The sequence below is a fragment of the Larus michahellis genome, chromosome 4, assembly GCF_964199755.1.
Source record: "Larus michahellis chromosome 4, bLarMic1.1, whole genome shotgun sequence".
NCBI lineage: Eukaryota > Metazoa > Chordata > Aves > Charadriiformes > Laridae > Larus > Larus michahellis.
The window spans coordinates 66,320,622-66,335,509 of record NC_133899.1 but is presented as its reverse complement, the minus strand read 5'-3'; the positions used below and the strand labels follow the sequence as shown (position 1 = coordinate 66,335,509).

The 14,888-nt window shown below is 40.5% G+C and overlaps 1 long non-coding RNA gene across 1 annotated transcript in view; it reads left to right on the top strand.

Moving 5' to 3' along the window:
• Positions 1–14,888, top strand: part of LOC141742622 (uncharacterized) — a 44,928-nt gene that overhangs the window by 11,844 nt on the left and 18,196 nt on the right. The window contains exon 2 of the long non-coding RNA XR_012586777.1: positions 14,399–14,579. This is a non-coding gene — a long non-coding RNA (uncharacterized LOC141742622). The remainder of the gene's footprint in view (positions 1–14,398; positions 14,580–14,888) is intronic.

The window sequence follows — 14,888 nt, the reverse complement described above, 5'->3', positions numbered from 1 at the left end:
CAGAGGGAGGGTATATAGAAGACAAGCTGACATAAAATGTATTGATAAAAGGGCTTTTCATTACATGAGAAAAATGTTGGGTGCTTAGGCTCCGTAACTGATCCTCTATCTTCAGACCAGATAGTGCAGCTCAGAACACTGTCCTTCCTGCTTGTGCTGGGGAAAGGGCTAAGCTCAGAGCTGGCTTTAGCCCTGTATACTCTTTTGCTTCTTAGATCCAAGCTGCTCTGTGGTTCATGAGGGAATCTGGAGGCACTTGGGAGAAAACACATCCCTGGACACTAGTGGAGAGTGTAAAAAGCATGTTGGTGAGAAAGAAGCTTGGCAGTGGCTATTTGCTGCAAGCACTCATAGGTGCTTACAGAGAAGTTGCTAACCCAAGCAAGGTTGCAAATGACATCCTGTAGCTTGTCCAAGTAGCCCTGCCCGCTATTTTTCTTGCTTTCTGACTCTGTGGAAGGTTTTGTTCTTGAACCCTTACTGTATAGCCATATAGTAACAGATGGACATGAAACCACTGAGTATTCGGCTGCAGCAGAGTAGTCCTTTTTTTGATAGAGATCCTGAATTCCTTCATCTCTTCAGGAAACTGCCAAAAGCTGCAGAGACAACAGAGTTGAGAGGTGGGAAGGGCAGGCTGTGGCTTCAGGCTTACTACAGGTGCCACCTGATGACACCAATTTTAATAGTTTTGAGGCCCTGTTGAAACCAGGAAATTGAGAAACATGGTGAGATGTTAGAGTCCAGAGCATGGGTCTGTGTTCAGGGCGCGAATCTGGCAGCAAGCTCTTTGGCTGTCTGGCACATGAACCCTAATACCCTGCAGTCCTGTTGTATCTTTCTCAGAGCACCCTGAAGTATTTAGATATGTTTTCAAATGTCCCACTGTCCTATAAGCTGGTTGAGAGTCTTAAGTCCTGAACTGACTGAAGGGGCCCCCAAGGCATAGAACTGGGTTACGTGATTGTTGCAAGGTCATACTGGTTTATCAGCTCCTGTTTGCTGGCTTAAAACTTTAAAGGTTTTACAAAGCTTCAGAGCTGAAATCCCTTTTCAGCTCTCTGCCTCTGTGATTTTAGCCTTTACTTTTTTAATGAAACCAATTTAATCTCTTATGGGCAGGCTTCTCTGTTTGTAGAAGATCACATAATGTAACCCATGGTGGGAAGCAACTTCCAAAGCTGTACATGCTAGACAAAAATCCTGCTGAGTCTTGTGTAGTATATTTAACCTCTGCAGAATCTGACATGTGCAAAAAATATTTTTGCCCTATATCTGAAAAGGACAACGTGCTTGTGTATCACATGAGGATCCATTGGCCTTTCCAGTCCATTAGTTACTACAAGGTAGTGTTAAACAACATCCAAAATGAGAAAACCCTTTTAAATAAGCAAGTCAAGGGTTTTAGGAAATCTCTGAATTACTGATACTAGCTTTTGTTCCATTTGGGTATTTTTTCACTGTTTCAAGGACTGTGAGATCACCTGGGGAAGGTTCACCCTGGAAGTGAAATGGAAGCCAGCTAGGAGGGCTGTAATTTCCTATTAGTACTGTTTGGTGGTGCCTTTGGGAGTGACTACATCACTATACATCTCTTCTCCTGTGCTTCTCCCATTCCCAACCATACTATGACTACATCCCGGCCTGCCTTTGTATGCCAGAAGTCAAAAAAGAACAAGGGAGCAATGGAAAATCTGATATGGAAGTCAGTTGCTAAAGAATAGGGATATAATTAATGCCAGTCGACATAGCTTTATGGAAACTAGGTCTTGTCAAACAAACTTGATCTCAAGAATGTAATCTCAAAGAATGGATTGTTAAAGGCAATTGTATCGATGTGATGTATTTATACTTTCATAAAGCATTTGACTTGGTACTGCATGATTGTCTGGCTAAAATTTTAGTATTACACGATATCAGTAAAGTGCCTGTTAAATGGATTAAAGAACTGGTTAGCTAAGAGAGCTCAAAGGCATCATTTGTGGGAAGTATCACTGAATGAGAGAGTGTCTGGGGAATTTGGCAAGAACTGATATCAAGTTCAATGCTATTCAACAGGTTTGTCCATGATTTGGAAGTAACTATAAACCGTAGCTAAGTTTTAAGTTTTGCAATGTCACAAGATAGGGTAACAAATAATGAGAAAAACTTTATATAAAGTGATTAGTATCATGAGGAAAGCTAATTCTAACTAAAGATGGATTAGCATTCATATACAAAGTAATACACTTGGGAGCAAGTACTGTACCTTGCAGTCCTCCATTCTGTAGCTATATATTGAAAAAGGGCTATTGCATTCTTTAGACTTGACCACAGGAGCAGGGAGTGGGAGTGATTTTTAACCTATATGTATGGCACTGGCAGACTGATAGTAAAATATAGCATATAGCGCTATACTAGAGTTTTTAAAGTAAGGTAGAAAAACTGAAGAGAGCGCAGCATAGGAACCAAGATGACATGGAATAAGCAAATAGAGCTCAGTTTGTTTAGTTTCAAAAACAGTGAGAAGTGACTTAGTGCAGAAGTACCTTCATGGAGAAAAAAATGCCAGGTGCACTTTTTTCCCCACCATGGTCAGAGGACCATTTCACAACAACAGGAACCAACATATGGAAGCTAGAGCAGTTTGTATTAAAACTGCAAGTGTAGTTTATATTAAAAATAAGATACGTTTCTTTCAATAGAAGAAGGATTGAATACGGGAAAGACTAGCAAGGATGTATTTTGTTTTCCATGTCCTCAGCATCTATCCAGTGCCTTAATGAAAGAGTCATTTTAACTCATTACCATTGTGCTCAAAGTGTAATTCTGTGGCCTGAAATATAAAGGAGGGCATCCACACAGTCTTTCTGCCCTTAAGTATGACTCTGTGAAGCAAACAACATGCTGAAAAGTTTCCCGTTGACTAAGCATCGTCTTTGTCCTCACATCATACTGAGGTCGTATGCAACCCTGCTGTGTCTGTCTGTGCCAGCATTCAAAAAGAACAAACCGGATGACGAGTTGATGTATTGTATATATGTATACACTCCCTCCATATATATGCGTATAACTTGCAAGAACCCATTGTTCTTCCATCTTGTGCTGCCAAGCCATGAGTGTGTTTCTGGCCACCAGAAGAAGCCTTCTGTTAACAGCTTAGATGATATTTCCAACCTGCCACCTTCAGCCAGCCTGCTGTATCTCAGTCTCATTTTCTGGTCCCTCAACAGACACCTAGAGCTCTTGATTTTAATTCGTCCATACTGCCCTACATCCCTCTTCCTCAACCTAGAATGCAGGTAGGCTATTTCTGGCCTTCGCTACTGGTAGGAGTCAATGTGGGAAGTTGTGGGAAATGAAAAGGGTGCTAAGGAAGTCTCAATAGGTCCAAGTAGGAAAAAACTCTTCTGTGTCCCCTTTTGTTGCACCTATGGGTTTGCGGATCCAAGGGAGGGGAAATATTGGAAATACTTAGAGGCTTTGGAGGAAAATTAATAGGGAAAGATGGGAAACAGCCAAACAGGCACAAGAAGATATGAGATACAGGGAGCAGGAAGAGCAGTATGAGGAGGCTGAGGGGAGGTCTTTATAGTAAGATTTCCTATTAGAAGATTTCAGGAAACTAAGCAAAACTGTGATTTTGAAAACCGGGAGGCTTTATGTGTCCCCCTCACAAAAGAACTGCAGCACCATCCTCTTTCTTTCTCATAATGAACATGGGCTTGTGTCCTCTTCACCTTTTTTGTGCTTCCAGTGGAGTTGGATTTGCTGAGTTAAGGCAACAGCTGATCCTACTGTAAATACTAGTGCTGCTTTCCTGGCAGTACCCCTGCATTCCCACCGTGGTTGTGGCCAGGGTCAGTGACCCTTGCAACCACTTTGTGCCCTTTACCCTTGCCGTCTTTCTCGGTAATGGCACTACCACTGATTTAATACCATTAATGTGTAAGCCTTTCTCAGATCATTCTACATCCATTGGCCCTCCTCTTTCATCTTAATTTGGCTGGAAGAAATGGCAGCTCTTTCTTGCTGTTTGCTAATGAACCTGCCTAGAGCAACTTTACAGTTGGCGAGGAAAGTGATGTGTCTGTGGTAGAAAGCAAAGCCTACCAGAGTCTCTGTGGACCAAGACTTTTTCTCAGATATGTTTCACTTTCTCAAATCCAATGGATTATTTTGTGATTCATATTTATTTTTTCTGTTCCATGTGTGCTTGAATCAGCACTCTGTGAAGCTTTGTCAGAGGAAAAGAAAAATCTCTGGCTTGTAGGATAGACAATATCCAGGTGGTTAGGATTCTTATGTGGGATACTGCAAATATTTACTGGAGCAAGTCTGAGTTGGACTTTTCCACAGGCTAGTGCTCTAGCAGCTGTAGGACTGAGCCCTTGCCAAAGAAGCACTTATTAATTCGCACAGAGTGAAAAAGTTCCAACAGGAGAGACTGTTCCCAGAAGAAGAAATTACACCAATCAAGGCATTTATCTATGGTGGGGAAGAGCCAAGTTCAAGTCTCAGGTCCAGAAAAGCAGACCAGGAACTTGAGCCTAATTCTCTCATATCCCATGTAGGTCTCCTTCTACATGCAGGCTTCTGTGTGGCCCAATGCAAATTAGGCAGGCTTCTCTAGCGAGGGTTTCCTCAGGACAGTGAGTTCCTGCAAAACATGTAGATTTCAACAAATTGAGCATTTCCCAACAACCTGGTTATGCCAAAAACAGAAGGAAAAAAACCCCACACCACGAGCAACTCTACGGACTACGTGCTGACACGTACATAGAGAGGGAGATGTTAGGAAGATAATTAGATAGTTGCCCAAACATGGGCAGACTTTTGGCAGCTGCTTAAGCCATGTCTCTCTTTTGAGTTCTTGCAAGTGTCTTCTGTACTTGGGCTGCAGCGTGTGGCAAATGAAGGAATTTTACTTGGAGTCATAGGGAGGATTGGCAGGTTTGCATCATTCTCTCCTGAACACAGCGCACGTCTGCAAAATGCCACACACCCTTTTCTTTGCCTGTTCGCTTTCTGTGTGGAGGAGGAATGGAGCTGCTGATTGATGTGTGGTGCTTTCATGTGCAGATATGAACTTTGGGATTTTGGCTTGTATGTAAGCAAGCCCTGCCATTGCATTTGCTCTACTTTTCCTGTTTTCAGTGCCGTTTTTTTGGAGCAGCTCCTAGGGCTGTTTGTTTCAGACACACGGCCACTTCCCCTCTCTGCTTACTTGGAACAAGGCTACTAATCAGTGCTATCAAAAGAGATCTGAGTAGATCTTTGATTCACCACCTTCCACTTCCTAGAATTATTGTTATACTTGCTTGTAACTGGAAGGATTTGTTCCTTCCAGACACTTAGTATTGCTTCATGTAAGTGCAAGGTCACTTCTACAGCACTGGTTTTCATCCAGTTTCACTACTGCTTGGAAAGCATTCTTGAATAGCTGTTTGGCCTTTGGAGTGAGCTTGTCCCAGTCTATTGCTAGTGGACATCTGGATCAGAATCATGGCTGGCATTGACTGGCCCCCTTGACAGTAGTCTTGGCAAATAAGCCAGGGCTTAAACAGACCATTAGATAATTAGAAGCTATTGCAGTGACTTGCAATCAAAGAGCCTAAAGAAATAGATGCAGAGGGTCTTCTTGTAATTCTAGAAATAATAACTCCAAAGGAGTAAAACTGGCTCTGAAAACGTTTCCTTTTCTCTGAGAGACACCTCTGTGTGTATTGCAAGATTTTGCTGAGTTTCCTGACCAACTGCTTTGTACTCCTGGTGGGGCTTGCAAAGCCAGGAGGCCTATAGGAGACAGGTCTGGATCTTTCTGTGGCTTGTTCACCATCCATATAATGGTTAAATGTTTCTGCTGCACAGTCTTCTATTGCTAGTTGAGGAAACAGAGGGAATGTATCTTGACTCTCAGGGTCTAGACAGGACGGTAGGACTGGCAGCTAGATGAGGCTTCTCTTTCTCCAGATTGCTCTTCATGGCTTTTGGATAATAGGTTAGTCAGTGCCAGCTGCATGGTGTGGTTTTTGCAAAGAAACTGCAAAATTTTTGGAAATCTTTTGAGCATATCGGGAAGGGAAGCGTAATCCGGTACCTCCGGACTCCAGCTTTAGATCCTATAACTCTAAAGTTTAAGCTGAAATTTAAGATCTCGTTTCTCTGTTCACCAGGTTGAGCACAAAAGAGTGGAGGGTTTTGTAAGTCTGAAAATCTGACATTGAAGTTCTTCTTCTAAGGAAACAAAGCGGGTGGGAATTAATCACAGCATCTTTATTCAACCTTTTCGATTTTGCCAAATTTTTTAGTGAGCAACAGCAACCTTTTCCATTTCCCCTCTTCTCTATTGCTCTCCTGTGGAAGTGAACAAGATTAACAGCTGTGCCTATACATGTACAGCATTTTGAAACTAACACTGTAAAGCGAAGCTGGATTTTCTTTAAATATTTTCTCTTAGTGAAGACCTTGTTAAACCAGAAGTGTTTGTGTCCTTTGCTTGATGCTCGTCTGATAAATTGTGATGAAAAATAAAGTCACTAGTCAGCAACAGCCTTCATCTGAATGGCCCTGAATGAGGCTTTGGGGTGGAGAGTTTTTAGCCTTCCTCTTCAAAATCAGAGTGCTTCTGCCTGTGCTCTCTTAGCACCATTTCACAGTCCAGAATCAGTCTGAACAAACTAAGCAGCTTATTACTGTTTCAGTAACATGAAGAAATCCTAATCCAGAGGGAAACCTAACAGGCTCAGAATTTATTGGGAACCCAAGGTCAGAACACTTGTGTGAAGTATGAATTGATAAAGAAATAATAAATGTTAAGAACAAGAGTCTTCCTGCATCAGGGTGGGCAATAGGCACTTGCTAGAGTGTCTCTGAGGAGATTTTTGTTCAAGCAGCAGGCACTGACAGTGTAGGAGAGGACAGGGGACTGGAAGGAACATGGCTATTCCTCAGTTTATAGTACGCAGGCTGCCTGAGGACAAGTGTCTTGTCCCAAGCGCTTCCTTTGGGCGAGGAGGGAGGACAGGCTATGGGATTCGAATCCTTGCTGGCATGTGTATGCACAGATGCAATTAAATCTCTCTTGCATCCAAACTGTACTTTAAGAACTTGATTTAACCCTCCACCAAACAGGGACAATAACACACTAGTACATTTTCTGCCCAGAGACAATAAAATTCATTTTCTGCTTTTGTTTTGTAAAGAGAACTTTAATTCTTTTCCTCATGCTACCGCTGTCACCCAGAAGTAGATGTCAACTTTGTCCTAGCCCACGGTCTAGCCATCAGATGCCATCTACATTGTTTATATCCTTCTGTCTAGAAGGTTGTCCTTGCTAGAAGACTATATTTTAACCTGCTTGTGTTTGGTGGAAAAGAAATTTACTTAAAAGCGTGAGAAATGGTACTGGCCCAGGTATGGCTCTAGGACACTGTTGTTCAGAAAAGTGTGGTGTGGCAATGAAAAACTTTTTTTTTAATATGAACTAGTGTGTCTGCAATCTTCAGCTATGTTTCTATTAAGCTAGGCATTGGCTATAGAAATGGCATAGCACCTTGTCACTATGGTTGTGCTGCCTTTCAAGGGGGTTGGGAAGAAGGCGGTGATTATCTGGTGATACATGAGCATCAGCTCAATTATGTGGAAGTGTGTTTTGCAAAACATTACTTATTTGTTCACTTCAGCAATTGAAAAACACTTTGTGTTTGGCTGACACCAGTTGCACTATACAGTCTGGTAGCTCCCGTTAACTCCTCCAAGCACGGAGTATCTGTGATAATCTTTTATTTCATCCTATTGCCTTTCAGCCCCTCAGCCTCCAAATACTTGTGCCTTTCCACATGGTGTGCTGGAAATGCTGTTTCCAAACTTCTTTACCAAGCTCCTTTGGATGTTTGTGATCACTCTCAACACTCGTGCCTTTTTACGAAGTCATTAATGGAGGATGTTGAAGTTCTACAAGCAAATGGCAATAATGACTCAACTGCAGTTTATTACTACTCTCTGTTCGCTTTTTTAACTTCCCACCATTTTATATGTGTTTGTGTTGCTGACTTGAGAAATTGTGCTTACTCCTGAAGAAAGACTGCACCTTTGCCTGTTTCAGTGACAAAGCTAGAAAGTTGGACAATGTAAATAAAGCAGAATGCCCAATATGAGATTATAATTAATAATGAAGTTCCTTCTTAGCTGCTTCAGCACTCTTTTCCTTGGGTTTCCATAGCATCTCCTGAGATGCCAAAGGTCAGGCACCAGCGCTCACAAAATGTTGCTGCCAGCCATAACTTCACCAACCCCTTTTAAAACTCAGTCCAAAGCCAGCTAAAAAAGAGCGGGTTTGGGCTACGAATACAAGGTTCTGGTGCCTTCTTCTCCTGCTACTCTCATCTCCCCTGGCTAACCAGCTTTAAACAGCTTTCTCTGAGCTTATTCCTCCCTTGCTGACTTCCTGCTGGATCTTTCTTTTTCTCCTGTTTTTATTCCACTGTCCTCGTGCTGCCACTTCAGTGCAGTGCCATGGAGAGAGAGGTTTCTTTTGCTATTTGGAGCACTTCCTGGCCGGTTGCAACCTTTTAAAGGCAGTTAAAGTGGCCTATAAATCATATATTGCAAGGCATCTTCATCAATTATATGTTTTATTAACCCCACAGCCTCTAGCGTGCTCTCAACTTTATATAGAGATCACAAATGATATACTCAAGATATGGGGTTGGTCTTGAAATGTTCTATCTACATGGTTGTTTTCTTCCCACTTCTTTTTAGTTTTAGGGGATCCTTATGACTGAAAAATATTTATTAACCTCCTCCTGTTTGATGTTTACCTGTTTTGGCAGCAGTTTGTAGTGCAGTTTTCTATCTGCATCAGTCCTGTGCTACATATATTTTCTTTGCGGGTAGTTTTAACTGAAATATAAACTGCTAATGGATATCTCCAAAGGGAAGATTTCACACTCCACGTAAACACCTCCCAAAATGTCTATCACTTTTGTTGTTACAGTGACCTATGTTAAAGACATTATTTTTACTTTAATTGGTAGTCTATAACAAGGGAGTTAAACAGATTTCAAAACTGTAGTTCAAACAGGTATTTGAGTCATGGAAGTCCAGTGAGAAACTCTGACTGTCGTTGAGTTCTTGGGGAAAGGTCACTTTTGGCATAACTTCCCTTCAGCACTCAGAGGACTGCAGTGACAGAGCTTGCCAGATTTCAAGATTCTAGTTTAGAGAAAATATGGAACTCCATTTAGGAATGGTGTATCAGCCAAGCAAGACAGAGGAGTTCATGGCGCTTGCCTCAGGTTACAAAGAAAGTCAGTATCGGAGATGGAATATTGTGACTGCAGGCTTTTGCTCAGGCTGTGTGCCTCCAGTACATGTATAACCTGTGCAATCTTGTCTCTGTGGGGCGGTGTTAATATGACTAGCAAATGCTTCAGAGTTCCCACCAAACTGCTAGTGGCAACCTCTAACTGGGCACAATCTGTACCATCCAACCCAATGGAAGCTAACTGCAAGCTGACAGATTTGATGATCATAGTGTTATCTATATTATATTCCACCATGAAAGGGATTAAAATATTATCTTAACATAGCTGATCCTCCAAAATGCTACCAGGCATTTGAACAACATCGTTCTTTGTGCATGTAGAATATTTTTCTCACATGGATCTTGCGTATTTCCCCTCATTCTTGATTCTCTCTGGTGATTGTCACATATCATTTCTAGCGCTAACTCCATCTCTGACTGCAGCTATTCGTTATCAGCCCCTTTGCCTTTACCACTTCCATTTGTAATTTAAACACCCTAATTTAATAGGTTTGTCTCATTATTTTGATTAATCATATTAACTCATATTAATTAAGAGATGGATTTAGGTAATGACAGAGGTTAATGGAGTCAGTTTTCACTTTCCCCTGGTTTTTCAGGGAAGGGGGGACACAGGGGTAGGAGGGGAAAATAAAGAGAGAGACTAGAGAGAGTGAAAAAGAGAAACTGTTGGGGGGGAAATCTCAGTTAGCAATCAGAAATTCCCTGCTAATTGAATGTCTGATTTTATTAATGATGAAATTTATAAAGGTCCTTAAGAAAAGAAAAGAATTTAGCCAGTTCAGCAGTTAAGTGTGAATATTAACTAACTCTGAGATAAAAGTTAAAATATCCATTTTCTTTTCTTTTCTCTAGTTCTTTAAATAAAAAGCTCTCTTTGACACTTCATCCCATTAGAGCTTTAGATTCCTTTGCCATCCATTGCTAAATGGCTGGAGACTGTGCAGAGAATGTAATGTCCTGGATGGTTTAAGAAATGCTGACCTTGGAGGGCAGGAAGTTAATACGCGGATCATCATAGTGCTTATTTTCCTTGATGCTTGCTCTCTGATGATGCTTTGGTAAGTGGAAGAAGGATTCCAGCTCTGCCCTACGCTCTGTCTCTACTCTATCACGCTTGTTTCCCTGAGGCTCAAGAAAAAACGAACTGCAAACAGAGTGTCAGATTCAGCCTGAACTTTGTGTTGGTGCTGTGGGCTGCATTTCCATCTCAACAAAGGCATGGTGAATCCTTTGCTTATCGAAGTCCCCCCATGACAGAGTCTCATGGTTATTACTCCTGGGCATGTCCAGCGGCAGACTGCTACTAATTTGTCTCTTTCTCTTTCCGTATTTGTACCAATGCTATATAGGCATAAAATCCCATTTGAGGAGGGGAACTCTTTATAGCCCTACTGCCCTCGTGCAAATGACAGCACAAGGGCAAGACGGTGGAAAGCTCTTTCATCCTGTGCCCCATGACACTTCAACTGACCTGCTTCAATGAACATTTGAACAGAAAGCCATTTTGGAGCTGAAGCTGGTTGGTAGTGAATTGTGGGGTAACTGCAAGACCCCAGAGTAAGCAGTTAACCTTTCTCCTTACCAGAAAAGAAGATTTTTGCAACAATGGTAACGTGGTATACAAAATAAACGGAGGTAACCGTACAGGGAGAAAAGCTATTATTCAAACCCTAAATTAACAAATATGAGCAAAGACTTTGTATAAATTGTCACAAATCGAAATCAAAATTAATTAGAACAAGAAACTTGTTTTGTGAACAAACTGTTACCAAAAAAATATTTAATTGTGAGGGAACTTGACATCTTTGTATATGCTCTTCCAGTAAGTGTTGCTGTTGAAATCTAGTGCTCTCAGGCGACTTGTGAAAGGTAGCCAGTAAGGTTTGTAAGACCACGTTCTAGTTTGAAGGGTAGTGCACCATCAGACCAAAGATTATTTGTCAATAAATTACAAAGAAGAAAAGCGCCAAGAAAATGGTGAACATTTCCTGTGAGGTACCTGGGGAAATAATCTTTAAGTGTGAGCAACTGTAGTCATTATATTTACGTTAACTTAGTAGAACAGGTTGTCTGTGGAAGGACACACAGTACTGCTTGACTATCCAGATTTTGTGACTGCCGTACAGTCCCTTGCCCTCAGCTACTTTAAACTAAAGTTTGCAACATAGACAATCTCATGTGAGTTTTTAATTTCATCCAACTGGAGTCCTTATACCTAACTTGACTGCCACTCAGAAGAAAATTTAATATAAATTCCAGAAGTTGATTACTTTTCGGTGATCTGTGATTAAAACAGCAGAAGTCTGAAGTGGAATTTTTCCATAATCAGTATTTCAGAGTGGATGAATGAAATAAATTTCAGTTCAAAAGGCACTAGAGCAGTTGAAATCTGATAAGACTGACTGACCTTTTTGTGACTTTGATGAGAACGTAAAAAAAAATATTTGCTTTTGCAATTGTGTTTCCTAACAGGTAAAACTACACCACATTTCGGGACAGTTGGCAACTTGAAAATGTTGACAGGCTGTTTCGATGATGTTAGAAAACACTACAAATTTAACATCCTTTTTTTGTTGTTGTTTTGTTTTACCTTTGCATAATATAAGCATAAGTCAACTAGGGACTGATTTCTGTTCTGATTTCAAAGTGACAGTTGACCTGAACAGTGGCGAACCATGGGTTCTAAAGATCTGGTTGGTGTTCCCAGTTTAGTATCTTTTGGCTTGCATATGGAAGTATAAGCATGTAGGACTTGCCTTTGAAAAGTACAAGGCTCAGAAGAGAGAGAATTCTAGGTGTGTAACACGAAGGGACTTCAGAAATAGATGACTGGAAGAGTATAAATGCAGCCTGACATTACGAAATGACCCAATGAAATTTCACTAAATTGGGAATTAGAACAATATGACTGGCAGCGTGTTTTTGTTCAGAGAGCTAAGGTCTTGTTCAAGCAGTGAAAGCCTCTCAGGCAGACTTTGTCTCTGTGGAGCCTCCCTGCACGGTTACCGACCCATCACAGCTGCCTCCCTACCTGGGAGTATTCCTAAAACTCCAGCCTCTGAAATCCTGCTTTCCCTTGAAGAATTCTCATTTTATTAAAAGCATGCACAGCTTTTATCTTTACAGAAAAGCTTGAAACAGTAGAATGTTAAAAGCTCAGAAAATGTAAAAGCCTGATAGGAAAATCCAATACATGTTATATGCATATGTATATATATACACACATGTATATATGTATATATAAAAGACAACAGTACCTCACAATGTTTTAAGACAGTTTTGTGACTATTTTGGAACCTGACTCAAATTCAAAGTCTCTCATTTTTCAAAACTGTCAGTGATCTCAGTGAGGGTTCAGATGGGCAGAGGACACATTTTAATTGCGGGACTGGCAGAACTGGACTGCTCGTTTTTAGAGATTTTTAGTGCATACTATTTGAATTAATATGTGTCTAAAGGCAAATTTGCATAAAAGACTTGACTTTATTGTTTATGATTTTTTTTTCATACTCCTTCACTTAAGTTTGAGGTACAGATTTTCTTTATTAGCAGCAGACATAGGACCAGAGATTTGCATGCTGTGAGGAACTACTAAATACACAAAAGCAGATTGTAATACTAGCCTCTGACCAAAAATAAAGATTAGAAAAATAACAGCACAGAAAAATTGTGTAGAGATGATATTTTTTCTCAAAAAAAAAGCCATGGTAGTTTAATTCTGACTTTGCTTGTGTTGAATTTACACCAGACAAAAGTCAGTGGAGTTGCTTCACAGTGCACAGTAGCATGAGGTTGGAACTGAGTCCTGTATCTTAAAATATTATATGTAAGTGTGTACACACTTCTTTGTGGGTGCACGGTATCTCTTTGTCTATGCATATTCAAGCGTATATATTTCACAGCAGCTGTCTGCATCATTCACTTCCAAAACCAGCATGCATTCATTTTCATAACTTTTTGTTCTATTACAATATTAATGGGACTATCAATGGGAAAGGACAAGAGAAGCATTTTTAATGTTTATCTGACAGTTGCAAATTTCACTTGAGGTTGTTTACTGGGATCTGATCGTTGGCAAAGAGGAGTAGCAAAGGCAGCAAGATGAATGGGATCACAGGAAGAAGAGATGTATTTATGGGTCCTCTTAGCACCATCTAAGAGTAATAAAAAGTCCTGTCTTACCCCTCCTTTACCAAGTCTTAAGTTTTAAACAGCAAAAAATGAGGGATTGTTTAATTAACTTCTATTTAATCCAGGTGGCCTGTTCAAAGTGAAACACAGCGCATTTAGATATGTGAAAACTAGATGAAGGTCTCAGTGTATATGTTTGTTCTCATCCAACATATTCTCCCTAGTGGGGAAAATGCCTGTAAATAAGAGAGAGTTTGTGGACTTGTGAATGAACCTGCAATGTGGTGGCAAACGGTGTAGCAAATTGCTGTTGGAGCTTGCCTTTTTTGATGTTCAGCGCTAGGACTATCCTAAATGAAGGCTATTTGTTACAAGGAGAGTCGAACCTTTTCCCCATTTTGCTCTGCAGTTTTACAGACCCTAAGCTTTACAGATCTGGGCATTGCACCTCCAGATCTTCTGTGCTGTAAACATCACCTCAGACAAAAAAAAAAAAAAAAAAAGCCCAAACAAACTCAACGATCTTGGAATTCTGCATGTCTTTTTAATTCATGCTTTAAAATGTTTAAGTATCAGTTTTTCAACTAGAAATGCAGAGAGCCTAACTTTTTACCAGCCCATGTTTAAGGACAGAATCAAAAATGTATAGACTATAGGTAACACAAAAATGGTAGAATGATAGCCTAAGAATATTGTGTTCAGCTCTAGTCATGTGTGTCACAGATTACTGCAGAAATAGAAGAATTTCAGAGCTAGGTAGCAGACTGAGATGTCTGGAAAAACAGGCTGTTTGATCTGAAGGAAAATCTTTGGAGAAAAGCATGGAAGTATGAGGGGAAGGTTTAATTTTCCATGTAAAATGAAATCCAAAATTACTGGCTACGGAGATTTGAACTGTTAAATGCTTCCTTCTGTGAATTAAAGCTCACATGCTTCTCTTTCTGTTCTTCTCACTAGGCTGGGCTTTTTTGGTGGATTATGTCTCCTTTGATGCACCTTGACTGCCCTGCTGATAAGCTTTGGTGAGGACTTCGACCACCACTACAGAGCACCATGGCAGATCTTTTTTTTTTTTAATGAAAAATATGAAGTTTCCACAGGAAGCAGAAGCATTCCCCAAAATTGTAATTATGTAAAGGTAATTAATTTGGGGGAAGGCTTTCAAGAACTTTCAGTTGTCAGTATGTAAAATAATAATTGTCATAATACATTAATTCTTATTGTGTTTTGAAACATCAGAGTGAGGAAACAATACATTTGGAAAGCGGCAGATACAAAGCCCTTGGAGAGGAAATCAAACAGCTATACAAAATGGGGTTCTCAGCTGTAATGGATGGCTTCTCTCATTTGCTGTCTTTTAGGAAAGCGGTTCTCAGCCAGAGCTAGATTGCTTTGTCCTGCACTGTAACAGTGTATTAAAAATACACGTTTCACAGGTAGTGCATGG